Genomic DNA, 21,759 nt, shown 5'->3' with positions numbered 1-21,759 from the left:
CCACATACAGTTCAAGCTTCTCCTACTAACCTACAAATGCACTCGATCTGCAGCCCCTCCTTACCTCTCTACCCTCATCTCCCACTACGTTCCTACCCGTAACCTCCGTTCTCTAGACAAATCCCTCCTTTCAGTACCCTTCTCCACCACCGCCAACTCCAGGCTCCGCCCTTTCTGCCTCGCCTCACCTCAAGCGTGGAACAAACTCCCTGAGCCCATATGCCAAGCCCCCTCCCTGCCCATCTTCAAATCACTGCTCAAAGCCCACCTCTTCAATGTCTCCTTCGGCACCTAACCACCACACCTATACTCAGAAATCTTGACTACACCAACTTGACATTTTGTCCTTTAGATTGTAAGCTCATCTGAGCAGGGACCGTCCTTCTTTGTTAAATTGTACAGCGCTGCGTAACCCTAGTAGAGCTCTAGAAATGTTAAGTAGTAGTAGTAGTAGTAGTAACTAACACTATTGTATAATTTGCTCGTGCAACCTTTATTTTTATTTATTTATTGGGATTTATTAACCACCTTTATGAAGAGATTCACCCAAGGCAGTGTACAACAGGTACAGTTTTAACATAAAATTTACAATTTTGTTAACAGCATAACAATAGTAAAATAACCAAGAACAAACATAAATACAATAAATGGGTAAACTTGAAAACAGTAAATTAAAACCTATTAATGGAATTACTGTGAAACAGTATCAAAAACATACACATTTAACAGCAGTGGAATTCAAATACCAGAGATATAATCCAATGTTAGAATAATATTAATGATATACCTAAGAAACACGCATTAGAGCATTCAACATGGATATGATGCTAAAGATTTTCTACAGTACAGCTTAACATGTAGCTGAGGGACCAAGTGCAGATATATGATGAGAACAAGATGTGTGGCCAAGAGTCAGTTGGAATTAATAGATGGGTAACTAAGCTCAAAGCAAGTTCTTTGTACTGTTAAACAAGAGATAAGGAACTGATCTAAGTTATAGTGGGTGCAGCAAGCTAGTCCAGGTGCAGAATGAGTGTATAGTCAGTCAACCTATGTATTAAAGACTTGGGAGAAGAGCCAGGCTGCCACTTGCTTCCTGAAGTAGAGGTAGTCTCGAGTTATACAGAGCCCCTCTGGGAGTAAATTCCAGAGCGTGGGCGCTACTTCTGAGAAGGCTCGCTGGTGGGTATCAAAATCGTACAATCTCTTTTGACGAGGGGACAGATAGTGATGATCCTTGAGAGGACCTTAGAGGTCTTACAGGTGTGTAAAGGGCTAACTTATTCTTTAAGTACTCTGCCCATTTTGTTCTGTGCTAAGCATAAGATTGTGCCCACAATGTACAGAACTGAGGGGCTATGGAGCACCTATATGGAGCCTATTGTATAAAGAAGAGTAGACACCTACTTTCCTTTATACAATTCTAGAATAACCAGCTATAAATGTGTCTACATAAGCAGCCCTAGACCCTTGGGTGAATCTCTTCACAAAGGCAGTTAATAAATCCAAATAAATAATGTTCATGCCTAGAAATGGGACATATGCAGAACTTATAGTGGGGGTCCTGCCCTTGTAAATGCCCCACCTGTACAGTACATGCTGCAGAGACAGATTTTTGGCATTTGCCTGCTCATGTGCACATATATTCACATATATGGCAGGGTTTAACACCTTTCTTTAAATCAATCACCTTACTTTCTAACTCTTCTTACTCTCTTACCTATCTATATGTTAACCATCTCTCTGACCTCGCATGCAACTCTCTTTAAATTAGTCACCTTATTCTCTAACCTCTCTTACCTATCTATATGTTCCATCTTTGCTTACACCCTACATTGTCAATTATAATGTTTTATTAGGTATTGTGTTGACATTGTAAGTAGTATACTATGCTATATTTTGTATTGTTATTTGAATATTTTTACTGCTGTAATTGCCTATTGCTCATGTTTGATCTATTCTTACTGTACACCACCAGTGAATTCCTTCAAAAAGGTGGTAAATAAACCTTAATAAATAAAAAATAAAAATAAAAAAGTACCTCATATCATAACTGAAACGTAAACAGCACATTTATAAATACTAGAAACAAGCTCAGTGACCGAGGCACTTCATGCTGGATTGAAAACCATTACAGATGCTGGCCAGATGTTTTGAACGATGATAAGAGGCTTGCAATGTGAACCTCTTCAAAATGGATCTGTGCAACTATTTGGAAAATCTGGACAATTTCAGAGGTTTAGTAAATGGCTTGACAAACCTTTCTTGAAGGAAAGGCAGGTTGCACTGGATGTGTGTTGGGATTTTCTGGGTCTGTTTCAAATTTCTCCCATATCTTCCAGGGGTCTCGGGCTCACTTGGAATTCCTACTGGCTCCAAGAGGAATCTGACACATCCAGCCTAGCTCTGGTTTGGCTGTGAAACCTTTATAGGTCTTTAATGAGTTTTCTGCAGTCCCTTCGGTGAGTGAAGTGATTCCTCATGGACTCAGTGGAATCTGTGAGCTTCTCCTGGACTGTGCAGAACTGTGTGCATTTATGCCAGACTAGGGGCAATTTTCAAAATAGCTTCCTCCCCCCAACCCCCAACTTCAGGGTCTGGTCTATTTTGCAATGGCAAATTAAAAAAAACAAAAAGTTTCAAAGGAAAGGTTTGGTGTTCACAGATTTTACCTGCTTTTTGTGCATGATAAGTGTGACTGGAAAATGGCATGTGGACATTTAAAACTGAAATGTAAACATCTCATTTCCTAATTCTCCAGAAAGTCATCATGGGGAGCACATCCCATTAACCCAGCTGAAACCTAGAACTCTGTGGAATCCCTTGTGCACTTTTAACTCAGTCAAACATAGAGAATTTTCAGACATTTTTACCCTGGCAAATGGCTTTTGAAGTTTACCCTCAAAAGGGCAAGTTGTGCAAAGTTTTCTTATTCAGCAAATGCTGAGTTTTTATTGTGAAAATAGTTAAGAAAATGCTGATGCACTGTAAACCTTGGAGAATCTTCTAGTACTTTACACATATGTGGTAACTGCACAAACTGGAAGGCATTTCCTTCCTTCCTTGCATTTGAGCATAAGTACATAAGTAATGCCACACTGGGAAAAGACCAAGGGTCCATCGAGCCCAGCATCATATCCACGACAGCAGCCAATCCAGGCCAAGTGCACCCAGCAAGCTTCCCAAACGTACAAACATTCTATACATGTTATTCCTGGAATTGTGGATTTTTCCCAAGTCCATTTAGTAGCGGTTTATGGACTTGTCCTTTAGGAAACCGTCTAACCCCTTTTTAAACTCTGCCAAGCCAAGCATGTGCAGTGTTTTCTTGGGAATACAGCTCAGTTTGTGCACCAGGCACGACACTGTTATTATATGTCTTTACTATTTTGATTACAATGATTTGTTCATGCTGGTTGTTGTACACCCACCAGGTTTTTGGACTCCTGTCACTGTTCACTCTAAGCTGAACAGGAGTCCTCCAAATGCATTGCTGCCAGCGGAGAGTGGTGTTTCAATGTTGTGTGGGACAGGTAGATTCCCTGAAGTCCTGCAGAGCTCGTCTGTCCCTCTCTATTGAAAATGTGATAGTGAAACAGCACCCCCACTGGCAGGACATCAGGTGGACTCTCACTCAGCTTAGAGGGAACAGTGTAAATCCTGACAGGTATTCTTGCTGAAACACGACCCGTGTTACATAAGTACATAAGTATTGCCATACTGGGAAAGACCAAAGGTCCATGAAGCCCACCATCCTGTTTCCAACTGTGGCCAATCCAGGTCACATATACCTGGCAAATCCCAAAAAAGTACAAAATATTTTATACTGCTCATTCCAGAAATAGTGGATTTTTCCCAAGTCCGTTTAATAACGGTCTATGGACTTTTCCTTTAGGATGCCGTCCAAACCTTTTTAAAACTCCGCTAAGCAAACCGCCTTTACCACATTCTCCTTGGCTCCTTATTTTGGGTTGTCTCTACTTTCTTTTGCAGCCTTTTAAAAATAAGCATAAAAGAAACATCTTTTTGTTTCTTGACAAAGGAGCCCTCTTATGTAATTATCCCAAGGCATGAGCGTATATTGCTTTTTCTATTTTTTAACAGGAATCAAAACATGAAGTAATAAATGAAAGGAAGGAGCCTGATAGGTAAGTGCCAAGATTCAATGGGCTGTTTCCACGCAAGACAGAAAACCCACATCTAGACTTAGAGACAAGCTTTGATAAAGAAAATGTAAGCAAATTAATCATTTAAAAATATTATCCAAAAAATTCAACATTAAAACTTGGTGAAACCGCAGCACTGTTGCACTCATATGCTCAAATACATCTGGGAGGGATGGGGAGGGGGCAATTGTGAACTGTCCATTTTGGGTCGCAGTCAGGGGGTACTTTTCACCTGTAAGCTTTGCCTGGGACTAAAACAGGGACTCTGCAATTTACAACACTGGGGTCCAGATTCAGCTTGTAATCTATTTAATGGTTGCCCTTCCCCCATGTTTTCAAAGGAAACCTGTGGAAGATGACAGTCCTGTGTGTATTTAGCAATTTGAAACCAATACATGATCAAAGTTGATGTTGTGCCATCCTGAGCTGAAGTGACAAGTGACCTCAGGACCCTTCCCTTTATTCATCCCCCCCCTCCCCCCCCCCCCCCCCCCCCCAGTAATAACCTGCCTCCTCTTTGCTACACACCCTGGTGATACCTTCAGGGTCTTTTTCTTGGGAATTTATCATATTTAGAAAAACAAGAAGAAAAGCAAGAGATGATCAGTGGGGAGCGTGTCAGTTTTGCAGGTATATTTATGTTTGTTTTATTTTTGATATACCAGTTCACAAAATGATATAAAATCGAAAATGGAACTGTTAAACATTTTCTGAAAAATTTCTGATCATGAACAATGTTCGTTGTAACTTGTCATTACTTCACATGCAGTAACAACAGAAGCCATGAAAGCTTCTCCCCTCCTCCAACTCTGCTTTCCTGGACAGAGTCCATCTTCCATACCCGTAAGTGCCAATATGGAGCAAAATCCTTCATTATGTCCAGGGAGGGTCCCTTGTGTTGCATTTAGCACCCCTATTCATCCTGAAAAACTGGGTACTGTGTCCTTACTAGAGAATGACACAGGGACAAAGTCCTGTCCCCGTGGGTTCTGTCTCCGTCTTCGCCCCATCCCCATGGGCCCTGTCTCTGCCCCATCCACCTCCTTGCCTCATCCCCATGGGTTATGTCCTCACCTGCAGAAGCCTCGAACACATCATTTTATATTTAAATCTTAAAAGGTATAACTTAAATCTTATACTAACAGATACAAAATGGACAGACATACCATGGTCCGACCACTACAAAGCAAACCTCTCCCTTCAATGGCGAATGAAAGATTCACACCATAGACAAGAAAAAATAACCTACACCACGAGAGGAAAAATAAACCCGTCAACATTCTGGCAACAATTCTATAATTATGAATGGCCAGCACTAACAGATTCAAACCAATTTCTTCTACAATGGGACAACAGATGCAGAAGCATATTAGACAACATAGCACCACTCCAAACCAGAACCTCACATAGAAAAAACTCAATACCATGGTTTAGCGAAGAACTGAAAAAAACTAAAAACACAAGTTAGAAGGTTAGAACGAGCATGGAATAAAAAAAAAAGACGACTCTGCACTCAACGCGTGGAAGCAACTAAAAAGAAAATACAAATACACCATTAGACAAACTAAAAGATCATATTACAAAACTAAAATTGGACCAGACTACAAGGACACACATAAACTTTCCAACTCGTGAACAAACTACTAAATACTACACCGGTTACTTCTAACAGCACAGATACACCAACAGCAGACAATCTTGCGAAATACTTCAAAGAGAAAATTATAAAGTTACGACACACGATACCTGTCAATACCATTGACTACGTAAAACTCCTTGATTGTCTAGTCCCAATCCCTGGTGAACACCCAGCTGACAGAACCTGGACCAACTTCGACACACTCTCGAATGATACCATCTCCCAAGCGCTCAAAAGATTCGCCAAATCCCACTGCAAACTAGACATATGCCCTAATGACCTTATAAAATTCGCCCCTCAACAACTCATAACAGACTTCACGAACCATTTGAACTACATGTTACAAAATGGACTCTTCCCGAAGGATAAAGGAAATATTCTACTCACCCCTATACCTAAAGATGCAAAGAAAAGCACAAATGACTTAACCAACTATCGCCCAGTAGCATCAATCCCTCTAAAAACCAAACTAACGGAAGGTATGGTGAACATACAACTCACCAACTACTTAAACAAATTTTCAATACTTCATGACTCCTAATCAGGATTCCAGTCTAACCACGTACCAAAACAGTACTAGTTACTCTCCTGACTAAATTTAAACAAACTATTGCAACTGGCAACAGCATACTTCTCCTACAATTCGACATGTCCAGCGCTTTCGACATGGTTGACCATGGAATGGAATATTACTACACATCCTAGAATACTTCGAAGTTGGAGGTAACGTTCTTAATTGGTTTAGAGGCTTCCTGACCACAAGATCATACCAAGTGACATCTAACTCAACTACATCAACCCCATGGATACCTCAATGTGGAGTCCCTCAAGGATCTCCCCTCTCGCCAACCCTCTTCAACCTAATGATGACACCCTTGGCCAAGTTACTATCCAATCAAAACCTCAACCCACACATATACGCAGATGACGTCACGATCTACATCCTGTTCAAACATGATTTAAAGGAAATCACCAAGGACATCAACCAAAGCTTCCAGATCATGCACTCATGGGCAGATACATTCCAGTTGAAACGTAATGCAGAAAAAACACAATGTCTTATACTTACTTCACAACATAACACAAACAAATTCACCATCATAATGACGCCAACCTTGTCTCTTCCCGTTTCAGACACCCTGAAAATTCTTGGAATTACCATTGATTGAAATCTTACACTTGAAAGTCATGTGAAGATTACAACTAAGAAGATGTTCCATTCAATGTGGAAATTGAAAAGAGTAAGACCTTTCTTCCCAAGGATCATCTTTCGCAACCTGGTACAATCAATGGTGCTAAGTCACCTAGATTACTGCAATGCACTCTACGCTGGTTGTAAAGAGCAATTCATCAAGAAACTTCAAACAGCCCAGAACACTGCAGCCAGACTCATATTTGGAAAAACAAAATATGAAAGTGCAAAACCCCTAAGAGAAAAGCTACAGTGGCTTCCACTTAAGGAACGCATTGCGTTCAAGGTCTGCTCTCTAGTCCATAAAATCATTCACGGAGATGCCCCGGCCTACATGTCAGACCTGGTCGACTTGCCACCCAGGAATGCTAAAAGATCATCCCGCACATTCCTTAATCTCCACTTCCCCAGCTGTAAAGGACTAAAATACAGATTAACACATGCGTCTAGCTTCTCCTTCATGAGTACGCAGTTGTGGAATGCATTGCCACTTAACCTAAAAACAATTTACGAACTAATTAACTTTTGTAAATCTCTGAAGACCTATCTCTTCAACAAGGCATACCACAACGACCAATAACTGTAATGTAACACATCACCACTCTACCTTGTATTCTGAATTGTTTCCTTCCTATATCTATTTGCTTAATCCTATTATATCATCCATATTCTCTATGTAACTCCAATTGTTATATTTTACTCTGGAATGGCGAACGCCATAACAGAACATTGTAAGCCACACTGAGCCTGCAAATAGGTGGGAAAATGTGGGATACAAGTGCAACAAATAAATAAAAATAAAAAATAAAAAGGAACAGTATGCTGTGTAACTGTTGTTTATAAATCACAAATAAAAAACAATTATAAAAACAAGCAATTTGTCTTCTTAGAAGATGTGCTGGTAGCAGGAATGTACAGGATCCCCCATGCAAGGTTTGCTAGTTGTGGCCAGCATGTTTGCTTGTTTAAAAAAAAAAAAAACCCAGAATATCGTCGTCTGCATCAGTGTTGCCAGGTGGGCGGTTTTCCGCGACCCGCCGCGGGAAATTTTTGCCCGCGGCGGGTTGCGGTTTTTTGGGCTGTTTTTGGGCTTCAGGGCGGTTTTTTCGGCCGCGGGGGGGCGGGGTTAGTGACGTTTTTGGGCGGGGTTAGTGACGTTTTGGGCGGGGTTAGTGACGTGGGAGGCGGGGCCGATGATGTAGGAGGCGGGGCCGATGACGTGGGAGGCGGGGCCGATGACGGGGAGGGTGGGCCGGTGACGTGGGAGGCGGGGCCGATGACGGGGAGGCGGGGCCGGTGACGTGGGAGGCGGGGCCGGTGACGGCGGGGGCGGGGTTGATGACGGCGGGGGCGGGGGTGATGACGCGGGGGTGGGGGTGTCAGGGGCGGGGTTTGTGTTTGGGCGGGTTTTGGGCTGTTTTTTGGGCTGGATTGGGCTGGAAAAAAATTTTCCACCTGGCAACCCTGGTCTGCATCACTCAAACCTAAATTACAGTCCAGTTAATTAACAGGCTTCAAAGTACAAAATGACATGGGGACAAAGTTTGTCTCCGTCACCATGGGCTCTGTCCCCATCCACGCCCCGGTGGGATCTGTCCCCATTCCCGTGTCATTCTCTAGTCCTTACCCATCTGTTTCCTTGGCATTTCCTGAGGTCATTATGCTAGAGGAAGGTGTTACACCACAGTAGAAAATGATGGCAGACAAAGACTGCAGGCCCCATCCAGCCTGCCCACCCCCTTCCTGGGTGTTATACACAATTCAAGGCAGAAGGGGCTTGAAGTGATTTTTCCCACTGAATCTAGTGAGGTGTATTCTCCAAGAGAACCAGAACCAGGAACCGGACCAGCTGATGCATGAAAAATCTTCATTGTAAACATGTTTTTTTTTTCTGGATTGATAACTCACTATTCTCATCTGTTTTTTCTCTCCCCTCCCTCCCCCCTTCCGCATGAAGTCATAGGCACTGGTACACAAACCTGAACAGAAACATTTTGTTCCGAGAGGTTGCTATTGGACTGAAGAAAGCGTTCAGTGTGGCGCATCGTGCACCTCATATATCATACAAAACTTCAAGGCAGAGCCTCGAATACAGACTCAGTTTATGAAGCTGGCAACACACAAGGGGATCTTTTTAGTGCCTCTGGTTCCAGCCTCATTAAGGTCTGATACCAGTGGTACATGGAAAGCCAACCACATGTCGCTCTGCTCTTGGGCACCGAGGCCACACAGACATAGTACAGCCCTGTATGGCACAGAATAGACATCTGTGCTGAGAAGTTGGTTGACTGCATGGTATGGAGCCCGGCCTGGACGGCAGCAGACACTTTCCATAGTGTAGCGTCAAGCAGTATATTAAAAACCCTCCAGTGGAGGAATAACCTCATAAAGATTAAAATAACATTTACTGAAGGAAGCACAGGCTTTATTTATTGCTAGCGAATGCACAGTGAAAACACAAAATCCTTCACCGGGGTTGGGGAGTGCAAGAAGCCTGCTAAACATATTTCAGTTTCAAACCAGAGGCCTTCTGTTTTGTGAGGGTTAGATTGACTTTTTTCTGAACAGTTCCAGTTTTGTTAGTAAATCTTTAAAAATGTCATTTAAAAGACACTTTAAACTGATGGGAAAATTCACTGAGATGATGGAGGCCACCACGACACAGTGAGCTTTGGGTAACGATGTCCTCACCAACACCTGCTTCTTATCTGCCGAGTTTAAAGGTGCCCAATATTCAAATTGGGCCCCTAAATTTGTGCCCTATTTTCAATCACATTTTCAACTGAAAATTCATCTAAATTTAGGAGCGTAAAAGTTATACTTATAAATTTCAGGCTGCTGATCATTTGCCTTGATTTATCAGGCTAGTGCTGATAATCAGTGCTAAGTCCTAACTTTTTTCCTCATCCTAAGCCTGCCCCTGTTATCACCCACTTCTTATGGTCCTATATTTAAACGTTTAGTGAAATATTGAGCATAAATTTAGACACTCAGCCCTAGTAATATTCAAAGAGGCCAATTCATGAGCAGAACTCCGAAAGTTAGGAGCATAAATCTGGTGAATATGGGGCTCTATGGCTCTCCCTGTCTTCTATCTTTGAAGGTGACCTTGGGCTGCTGAGACTCCTTCCTGTCCTATGGATATCATGTCATTTTTCTGTGGTACAACCAAAGCAGTTTACATATATTATGTGCAGGTACTTTCTCTGTCTCTAGTGGGCTCACAATCTAAGTTTTTGTACCTGGGGCAATGGAGGGTTAAGTGACTTGCCCCAGGTCATAAGCAGCTGGCTTTCTAATACGCCCAGCAAAAGAATCAGAGAGTATTCAGGCACATGGTCACTAGTAAGAAAACCTTCTGGGCTGCCTTTAAGGTCCATTTTGCGTCAGACATCTAAGTCCAAAAAGGGACATCCAGGTTAGGTTGTTCAAGATTTCCCGGGCTTTTACCAAGTCCCTTGTAAAATCAAACATATAAACGGCGAGTGACCGTACTCACTCGCAAATGCACAGTAGAGACTTCCCTGTCTGTCCCGCCCCCGTGTCAATATGTGATGACGGGGGGGGGGGGGGGCAGGACAGAGAGGGAAACTGTGCGAAGGGGAGGGAACCGCCGAGGTCGCCACCGCTACCCCACCCCCCCGATGTCGCCGCCACTGGTACCCCCCCCCCGGAGTCGCCGCTGCCGCCACCCCTCCACCCGGCCGTCTCTTCCTATTCAACTTACATCTCCGCAGCTGGCAGAGATCAGCTGAGCTGCCGTTGGCCTTCCTTCCCTGCCTGTGTCCCGCCCTCGCTGACGTTACGTCACATGAGGGCAGGACACAGGCAGAGAAGGAAGGCCGATGGGAGCTCAGCTGATCTCTGCCTGCTGCGGAGATGTAAGTTGAATAGCGAAGAGACGGGCCGGGTGGAGGGGCGGCGAGGGCGGCGGCGGCGACCCACCAGCCCGTTTTAACGGGCTCAATGGCTAGTACATATAAGGAAGTACAGAAAGACATGAGTATTTGCCAGTGCTTACTAAGTACCAATTTCACGTCTTTCCCATGTAACTGCTGATAAAAATATTAAAAAGGGTTGGATTCAGTAAATGGTAATCAAAATTCAGTGGCGTTCTGAGATGGGCACCTTCATGGCCTTGCTCGTAGTGCCAGCATATGAATTCAACTTTGGGCAAGAGGACTTACACCAACTGAAACCAGGTGAAAATCCCAGTGAATTGCTCTCTTCTATAACACTGCGCACATTTTAAGAGAACGCCCTTGCTCTGTCCATGTCCCTCCCGTTGTTACATCCCTTTGCAGATTCACAAGGAAACATATAGGCAGGGGCAACCCAAGATAGTCTGCTGCCTGAGGTGAGGGGATGGTCTTCCGCCCTGGCTATGCTCACCCCCCCCCCCCCCCCCCCCCCCACAGTCTGACATCTCCTCCCTTCCCTGAATTTGCATTCTTTTCCGGCTTTCCAAAAGTCGGGGCAGCAGCGGTTCCCATACGCTGCCCCAGCCCCTTCTCTCTACTGTGGCCCGCCCCTGCCTCAAGGAAACAGGAAGTTATGTCAGCGAGGCGGGCCATGAGAGAAGGGGTCGGTGGCAGGGCAGCATACGGGAACTGCTGCCACTCTGACTTTTGGAAAGCAAGAAAAGAAGGTAAATTTGGGGAAGGAAGGGCGGGGAGTGATACCATAGTGCGGAGGGCATTTGGGTGGATGCGGCTCCAAAAGTGTGCCACCTGATGCCCCTGCCTCAGGTGGCCTAATGATAGAGCCACAAAAAAACAGAAGAAACCTGTCTTCGCAAAAAACAATGATGGACAAAACAGCAAAGATGACTTAAAAAATGAAAAAAAAAATAAAAAAAAAGAGAAAAAAAGAAAAATAAATCAAGATGACACTTATAATGTGAAAACTTAAAAATATTTATTAACCATAAAAAATGTGATACAAAAATAGGGTGGTCAGGACTCGACACAGCTGTGTTTCGGCCGGTCAGGCCTGCGTCAGGAGTCATATAGAGTCTCTTTCTCTATTTATACATCAGATGATTTTGTATTCATATGTAGAAAATCCTATTGATAAACTGTATTGAGGCATCTATGTAAACGACTCTCCAGTTATCTCTTCTGAGATCTTGTAGCGCTAGAATTAAACTCAAATCAGTGTAGACTGGAGAAGCTCTGATTAGCGTCTCGCATTTACAAGATCTCAGAAGAGATAACCGGAGAGTCATTTACATAGACGCCTCAATACAGTTTATCAATAGGATTTTCTACATATGAATACAAAATCATCTGATGTATAAATAGAGAAAGAGACTCTATATGACTCCTGACGCAGGCCTGACCGGCCGAAACACAGCTGTGTTGAGTCCTGACCACCCTATTTTTGTATCATATTTTTTATGGTTAATAAATATTTTTAAGTTTTCACATTATAAGTGTCATCTTGATTTATTTTTCTTTTTTTTCTTTTTTTCATTTTTTTAGTCATCTTCATTGTTTTGTCCACTAATGGTAGAGCCACCACTGCACTTAGGCATTATTCTAAAAATGGGTTGCGAGTGTGTTTTGGCATAGATCTGCCATTTCTACCCCATTTCAGTACCTTACATCCGTTAGAACGCTTTTGCATGTGGAAAACTCATCTTGGAAGCAGATCCTAGTGTTAGAATTTCCAGGTAAGTGCTGGATTGTGTAAAACTTTACATACAAGAAGAGGCAAATAGGGAACAAAGTTCTACATCTGAAATCTTTGGCTTTTTGAGTGGCTTTTAATGCTCAAGGGATAAGTATAAATACCTCCTCGAAACTCAGTCCAAATGAGCCCTTAGCTCACACCGATGTATGATTTGGAGGGGATGTAAATGCCAACAGGAAAACTTTTAGAAATACACACATATTCCCTTTCTAAAAATGGAAGGTACACAGATATTTCAAAAGTCTTTGTGTGTTTAATTTGGAAACCACCTTCAAGATGAATTTGGCAATGTGGGTTATGAAGCAATTAAATAAATAAATAAATACATTGCTTACATCAGTATTCACAACACAAAGACAACCTATACTTCCCCAGTCACTTTTCTATATCTGCCTCCAGAGAGTCCTCAGAAATCAACTGGATGTGTAAATGGAGGAAGGGGAGGTGTGTTATTCTGTGACAGAGAGAGTGTGCGCCTTTTTCAACATGATTAAGACCATAAGAATTGCTATTTCTGGCTTACAGAGAAGGTCCATCTAGCCCAGTATCCTGCTTCCAACAAAATTCCAAAAAGTAGCAAGATTCAATGCTACCGACACCATGGTTAGTAGTGGTTTTCCCTGTGAGAACCTTAATAGTAGATTATGGACTTTTCCTCAAGGAACTTGTCCAAATCTTTTTTAAACCCAGATACTTAACTGCTGTTACCATTGAGTGAAAAAATATGTTCTCCAATTTGTTTTAAATGTATTACCATTTAACCTCATGGAGTGTCTCCTAGACTTTGTACTTTTTGAAAGAGTATACAATCAATTTGTGTTTGCCCACTCCACTCAGGATTTTGTAGACCTTTATCATATCCCCTCTCAATTGTCTCTTCTCCAAGCTGAAGAGCCCTGACCTCTTAAACCTTTCCTCATATCAGAGGAGTTCTATCCCCTTAACCATTTTGTACCCTTCTTTTTTCGTTTTCGACTTTGGGTACATCTTTTTTGACATGTGGCAATCAGGGAATTGCAAATGAAACAAAAGAGGGTCCAGACAACTTCCACAAATAATTCAAACAACAAAAAGGGGATGGAAGGAAAAAGTTTCAAGTCGCTTATGTCAAATAAAAGAAGTTTATTGGTCAGACAACATAAATAAACAATAATCTACATAGTCTTGAAGAGGTAACCCAAACAAGCCTACACGGGCCATGTTTCGGCTCAAATCCTTCCTCAGGGGTCACCTGGGCTCAAATCAAAAAGGTCACTATTTCTGAATGGAAGTGTGATTTTTGAAAATATAAAAATCAATAAGAGGATAAAACCCCCTCAAATTCCAGAGACAGTCCATCAGTGTACAGCTATAAAGCTTTCGCCCAGCAGGACTGGAGCAGCCAGAGTTTGGCACCAAGATAAACCAACCTCATTTCCAATTAAATGGAAAAATAGTGATAAGCATAACTTGTGGTGTCCAGAACATCTAGCTTGGTCCTCCTGACAATGAACAGCGTTTCGCAGTAGACAAAACCACTGCCTCAGGGAAATATAAATGGACCACAACAAACACTTCTGGACTCTTCTACACAGCTCTGTCTCTGTAGACAACCCTATAGGAAAATGGAAAGGATACGGATATATAGATCTTGGATGCTGTTGCACTGAACTCAGTGAAGTTCCTTACTAGATATATATCGTGAGACAGACCATGCCCCACACCCTTTGATTTGCCCGCTACTTGAGGACAGTCCTTGCATAGTGTGACATTATTGAGTCTAGGGGGCAATGGGCAGAAGAAGGAGGATGAAACCTATGGGAATGTCCTTCTCCCACATACAGTGGGATTTCCTGTAGATGTCACATTTGGACTGCAACAAATAACCATTATCACAAAAGCTTACATAAGTATTGCCATCAGTGGCATAGCCAAGGGTGGGCTGGGGTGGGCCAACAGTGGCCAATCCAGATCACAAATTCCTGGCAAGATCCCAAAAAAGTACAAAACATTTTATACTGCTTATCCCAGAAATAGTGGATTTTCCCCAAGTCTATTTAATAACAGTCTATGGACTTTTCCTTTAGGAAGCCGTCCAAACCTTTTTTAAACTCCGCTAAGTTAACCACCTTTACCACATTCTCTGGCAACGAATTCCAGAGTTTAATTACACGTTGAGTGAAGAAACATTTTCTCCGATTCGTTTTAAATTTACTACATTGTAGCTTCATCGCATGCCCCCTAGTCCTAACATTTTTGGAAAGCGTGAACAGACGCTTCACATCTACCTGTTCAACTCCACTCATTATTTTATAGACCTCTATCATATCTCCCCTCAGCCGCCTTTTCTCCAAGCTGAAGAGCCCTAGCCGCTTTAGCCTTTCCTCATAGGGAAGTCGTCCCATCCCCTTTATCATTTTCGTCGCCCTTCTCTGCACCTTTTCTAATTCCACTATATCTTTTTTGAGATACGGCGACCAGAATTGAACACAATGTTCGAGGTGCTTCCCTACAGCCAGCTCAGATGATTAGGATGGACCCCCTCTCCCCTCCCCCCCCCCCCCCCCCACACAGGCACATACTCATGCCGTTATAGGATTTTATATATCTCCTTTAAGCAAGACATTACCGCTGATCAGGACATGCATCACCAGTGCTATTTCTGTCTTTTTGATTCACAGATTGTTAATTTGTGGAGCTGAGATTTATAAACCAAGCGTGACTCATATCCTTCTTTTACAAATTACTCTGAAACGTGGATGTGTCTGTAGTCTGACTTTTTTGGTGGGGGGGGGGGGGGGGGGGAAGAAAGGGATGGACTTTAACCTTTATACCTTTTGGTGGTAGCTCAAGGTGAGTTACATTCAGTTACAGAAGGTATTTTCCTGTCCCCAGAGAGCCCCTGTTAAATGCAAATTTGGGTGAAGTGATTTCCCATGACCACAAGCAGGCACCAGTAGGATTTGAACCCGTTTCCCTGAGTCTCAGCCTGTGATTCAAACCACTAGGCTACTCTTTGCATGTTTTCTGCAGCTGTCCAGGCCCTGTCACCATTCCATGAGAACATATTGCAACATCTCAGCTTATGGTTAATCTTTCATTAAAACCTAGAGACAAACCGGCGCCCCTGAGGTCCAAAGCGAGCATGAAACAGAAGAAGAAAGTTTGCTGTGTTAAATAGCTGCCAATAATATTGTTACTTGCAGTTCTGTACTCTTGCCATTGTAAGCTGCTGTCACTTTTTTTTTTAAATTGTTAATTGGGTAGATGTTAAGGGTAAAGTGAAGAATCTGACCATCTGAACAGTTTTGAGGAAACTCCTTTAGCTTTGGCTCACGCTCAAGAATCTAGCTCTATACATCTCCTGGCAAAATGCAGCTTATATTTACTATTTACCCCTGGTCGATTTACCAGGCTGATTCAGCTATGCAGATGATCTCTTGATAATTGCGAAGATAAATTCTTTGGATCCAGACTTAACATCTGTCCAGAATTGTTTACTAGCAGCATCCAATTGGTTACAAGATCATAGACTTGTTTCAAATATTGATAAAACCCAGACATGTTGATTACTAGTAAGAGTTAGGTACACAAAATTACTCCAGTTCTATGGGGACTACCAATTCCAACAGTAAAGTCATTTAAATATATGGGTATCGTAGTAGATTCTCAGCTATCCTTTGATTTATAACTTTCTGAGCTTATTAAAAAAGGGTTTAACACATTAACCCTCCTGTTTACAAAGCTGTGCGGCAATGCCGACATGGCCCATTCAAAGTGGCTTTGCAAACAGGGGCCTAAGATTATTAAGGTCAATAAAATATTTGTTTGATGAAAAGAATTTACACATGTTACTTCATGAGTTGTTTATCTCAAAGTTGGAGTACTGTCATGTAATACATGCATGGCTATCTACTTCGAATATTAGGTGTTTTCAGACATTGCAAAATATAGCCCTCAAGATTTTTAAGAAATAGTAGCAAATTTGATCAAGTGATGCCTATTAGAAATATCATTGGCTACCAATTCTATATAAAGTAAGTGCTTAGTCTTGAATCATAAAGCATATTATTCAATACAACCAGAATAGCTAAATGCGCTAACAATTCCTTACATAAGTACATAAGTAATGCCACACTGGGAAAAGACCAAGGGTCCATCGAGACCAGCATCCTGTCCATGACAGTGGCCAATCCAGGCCAAGGGCACCTGGCAAGCGTCCCAAACGTACAAACATTCTATACACCTTCGAGAGCTTTAATATCTTTGGAAGATCATAGATTAGTAAATCCATCATTAATCAGAGTGAGATTAAATAGTACAAGAACAAGAGCTTTTTTTTTCCCTCCAAATTTGCTGTGAGAATTTTACTAAATTGAAGATTTTGTTGTTTTTTTAAAGAGGCTTTTAATTTGGAAGTAGATCTTAATAACCGGGAATATTGCTAACTTTGTGGAATATACATTTCACACTCTTTGTTGACTATAAAAAATGATCTCTTTCTATGTATGACTATGGGTATTTTCTATAATATTACAGAAGGTTGTTTTAATTTTTGTCTTTTAATGTTTTTTTAATATTGAATTGTAAACTGCTTTGGTCTACTGAAGCTAAGAAGTATATTAAATTTTAAATAAACATTCAATCCTGCATGGGGTTGAAGTTCTGATGGTCCCATTCATTTCCTTACATAATCAGACCTTCTGCTCCCCCTTCCCTGGAGCAGGTCCTGGATTAGATCAGCCTGTTTGATCAACCTGGGTGCAGGTGGCAACTCTACCCTCCAGGTGTGAAGAAGTCTGAACTGCAGCTGAGTGAAATGAATCCCATGTTCTGGGACCTTGCCAGGTACTTGTGACCTGGACTAGCCACTGCTGGAAACAGGATACTGGGCTTGATGGATCTTGGTCTGTCCCAGTATGGCTATTCTTATGCTGCTTTGTCCTGTGCACATAACTCTCTTAACTCATCTATAAATACATTTATGAAAGCTCTCGCATTCCCATGAGGTCATTTTTTGCTTGTGCATGTGGAGGGTCACTTTAGAACAGGTTATTTAGGGGCCATTTTACAAAGCGGAAGTAAGCCCAATGCAGGTTTACCTCATGCTAATCTGGAGCTATCTGCTGACTCAATGCGGGCACCTCCAGCTCCGGAGTGTGCCATTTCCTGCGCTAGGGAAAATCAGCCCTTATTTTTTAGCACGCACTGCCCGGTTACTGCAGGAGCCCTTACTGCCACCTCAGTGGATGACGGTAAATGCTCCCCCTCAAATGGCCATGCAGTAAGAGCAACCTTACCACATGGCCATGACTATTTTCATCCTTTTATATCCACTGCGGTAAAAAGAGCTCCTGCTGCTAGCGCAGGGCTCTTTTCACCGCAGTTTGGTAAAAGGACAGAAAATGGAAGGAACCATCTGAAAATAATAAGAAACAGCATAAGGGATGCTGAGTCAAACGCAAAGCACTGATAAGGAAGGCTAAGAGGGACTTCGAAAAAAAGATTGCATTGGAGGCAAAAATGCATAGTAAAAATTTGTTTAGGTATATTAAAAGCAGGAAGCCGGCAAAAGAATCGGTTGGACCACTAGATGACCGAGGAGTAAAAGGACGATCAGGGAAGACAAAGCCGTAGCGGAGAGATTTAATGAATTCTTTGCTTCGGTCTTCACCGAGGAAGATTTGGGTGGGATACCGGTGCCAAAAATGGTTTTCGAAGCTGACGAGTTGGAGAAACTTAATGAATTCTCTGTAAACCTGGAGGATGTAATGGGGCAGTTCTACAAACTGAAGAGTAGCAAATCTCCTGGACCGGATGGTATTCATCCCAGAGTACTGATAGAACTGAAAAATGAGCTTGCAGAGCTATTGTTAGACATATGTAATTTATCCTTAAAATCGAGCATGGTACTGGAAGATTGGACGGTGGCCAATGTAACGCCGATTTTTAAAAAAGGTTCCAGAGGAGATCCGAGAAATTATAGACCGGTGAGTCTGACGTCGGTGCTGAGCAAAATGGTAGAGACTATTATTAAGAACAAAATTACAGAGCATATTCAAAAGCATGGATTAATGAGACAAAGAGGGGCATAATCGAACAGAAACGCCTATCTCCATGGGCGTTTATCTCCGAGAACGGGTCCGTGAAGGGGCGGACCGAATCGTATTTTCGAAAAAACATGGACGTTTATCTTTTTTTGAGCTGGGCGTTTTGTTTTTCAGCGATAATGGAAACCGAAAACGCCCAGCTCAAAAACGAATAACTCCAAGACATTTATTCGTGGGAGGGGCCAGGATTCGTACTGCACCGGTCCACCTCACATGCCAGGACACCAACCCTAGGGGGCATTTTTACAAAAAAAAAAAAAAAGGTAAAACAGCTCCCAGGTGCATAGCACCCTTCCCTTGGGTGTTGAGCCCCCAAAATCCCCCTCAAAACCCACTGCCCACAAGTCTACACCATTACTATAGCCCTAAGGGGTGAAGGGGGGCACCTACACATGGGTACAGTGGGTTTGGGGGGCGGTTTGGAGGGCTCCCATTTACCAGCACAAGTGTAACAGGTGGGGGGGGGGGGGGGGATGAGCCTGGGTCCACCTGCCTGAAGTCCACTGCTCCAGTGACCTGCATACTGCTGCCAGGGAGGTGGGTATGACATTTGAGGGTGAAAATAAAAAGTTGTGAAACGGCATATTTTGTGGTGGGAGGGGGTTTGTGACCACTGGGGGAGTCAGGGGAGGTCATCCCCGATTCCCTCCAGTGGTCATCTGGTCATTTAGGGCACTTTTTGGGGCCTTATTCGTGGAAAAACAGGGTCCAGGAAAAGTGCCCTAAATTCTCGCTAAAAACGCATATTTTGTTCCCATTATCGGCGAAAGGCGCCCATCTCTGATCGGCAGATAACCACGCCCCAGTTCCGCCTTCACCATGCCTTCGACACGCCCCCTTCAACGTTGTCCGCATCCGCGACGGAGTGCAGTTGAAAACGTCCAAATTCGGCTTTTGATTATACCGCTTTATTCGTTTTTGGGAGATAAACGTCTATCTCCCGATTTGGGTCACAATATAGGCGTTTTTCTCTTTCAATTATAAGCAGGAAAGTCAACATGGATTTAGTGAAGGGAAATCTTACCTCACCAATCTACTACATTTCTTTGAAGGGGTGAACAAACATGTAGATAAAGGTGAGCCGGCTGATATTGTGTATCTGGATTTTCAGAAGGCGTTTGATAAAGTACCTCATGAAAAACTCCAGAGGAAATTGGAGAGTCATGGGATAAGAGGTAGTGTTCTATTGTGGATTAAAAACTGGTTAAAAGATAGAAAACAGAGAGTAGGGTTAAATGGTCAGTATTCTCAATGGAGAAGGGTAGTTAGTGGGGTTCCCCAGGGGTCTGTGCTCGGACCGCTGCTTTTTAACATATTTATAAATGACCTAGAGATGGGAGTAACTAGTGAGGTAATTAAAATTGCTAATGACACAAAGTTATTCAAACTCGTTAAATCGCGGGAGGATTGTGAAAAAGTACAAGAGGACCTTATGAGACTGGGCGTCTAAATGGCAGATGACGTTTAATGTGAGCAAGTGCAAAGTGATGCATGTGGGAAAGAGGAACCCAAGTTATAGCTACATCATGCAAGGTTCCACGTTAGGAGTCACAGACCAAGAAAGGGATCAAGGTGTCATTGTTAATGATACGTTGAAACCTTCTGCTCAGTGTGCTGCTGCGGCTGAGAAAGCAAATAGAATGTTGGGTATTATTAGGAAAGGAATGGAAAACAAAAATGAGAATGTTATAATGCCTTTGTATCGCTCCATGGTGCGACCACACTTTGAATATTGTGTTCAATTCTGGTCACCGCATCTCAAAAAAGATATAGTGGAATTAGGAAAGGTGTAGAGAAGGGCGACGAAAATGATAAAGGGGATGGGACGACTTCCCTATGAGGAAAGGCTAAAGCGGCTATGGCTCTTCAGCTTAGAGAAAAGGCGACTGAAGGGAGATATGATAGAGGTCTATAAAATAATGAGTGGAGTGGAACGTGTAGATGTGAAGCGTCTGTTTACGCTTTCCAAAAATACTAGGACTAGGGGGCATGCGATGAAGCTACAATGTAGTAAATTTAAAACGAATCTGAGAAAATTTTTCTTCACTCAACGTGTAATTAAACTCTTGAATTTGTTGCCAGAGAATGTGATAAAGGCGGTTAGCTTAGCGGAGTTTTAGAGAGGTTTGGACGGCTTCCTAAAGGAAAAGTCCATTATTAAATGGTCTTGGGGAAAATCCACTATTTCTGGGATAAGCAGTATAAAATGTTTTGTACTTTTTTGGGATCTTGCCACGCATTTGTGACCTGGATTGGCCACTGTTGGAAACAGGATGCTGGTCTTTCCCAGTATGGCGATACTTATGTACTTATGACCCCTTGGGTAGGAAGGCCAAGTAGGCATCTCTTTTCAGGCTATTTTATAAAGACATCAGATGTGTTTATGAAATAAGTTTCCCTAAACCTGTAAAAATGGCTGGTAAATGCATCAGCCAAAGAAGGTGGGAATGACCAATGCATTGATCCAGGATGAAACTAGGAGTGGCCTAGTGGTTAGAGCACTAGGCTTGACATACAGACCTAGCTAGTTCAAATCCCGCTGCTGCTCCTTGTGATTCTGGGCAAGTCACTTAACCCACCATGGCCCAGGTACAAAGATTGTGAGACCTCCATGGATAAACACCCAGTGTACCTGAATGTAACTCACCTTGACCTACTCCTGGAAAAGGTGAGAGCAACAATCTGAATAAAATAAATGTAACACAATGTAAAGAAATCCTGTGTAAAGCTCACACAGTGACACTTGCTTATACAGCAACATTTTGAAGATACTTGTGTTAAATAAAGGACCCGTGTTTCATCCTGGGTCAACGCATTGGTCATTCCCACCTCTTTCGTTTGCTGCTTTTGACTTTGTGGGATTGTTTGGTTTTTCCTTTCTTTGGGGATCTTTCATTAAGCCGCAGTAGCATTTTTAGCTTGTGGTAGAAATCAGCTGGTGATAAACACCAAGACACCCAAGCGCCTTGGGCGTCTCGG

At 42.6% G+C, this 21,759-nt stretch overlaps 1 protein-coding gene across 2 annotated transcripts in view; it reads right to left on the bottom strand.

The window, feature by feature from the left end:
- ALDH1L1 (aldehyde dehydrogenase 1 family member L1) overlaps window positions 1-21,759 on the bottom strand; it is a 139,938-nt gene that overhangs the window by 94,030 nt on the left and 24,149 nt on the right. The gene's annotated exons all lie outside the window — the stretch shown is intronic.

Source organism: Microcaecilia unicolor, chromosome 6, assembly GCF_901765095.1.
Source record: "Microcaecilia unicolor chromosome 6, aMicUni1.1, whole genome shotgun sequence".
Taxonomy (NCBI): Eukaryota; Metazoa; Chordata; class Amphibia; order Gymnophiona; family Siphonopidae; genus Microcaecilia; species Microcaecilia unicolor.
This window is presented reverse-complemented; position numbering and strand designations above follow the sequence as displayed.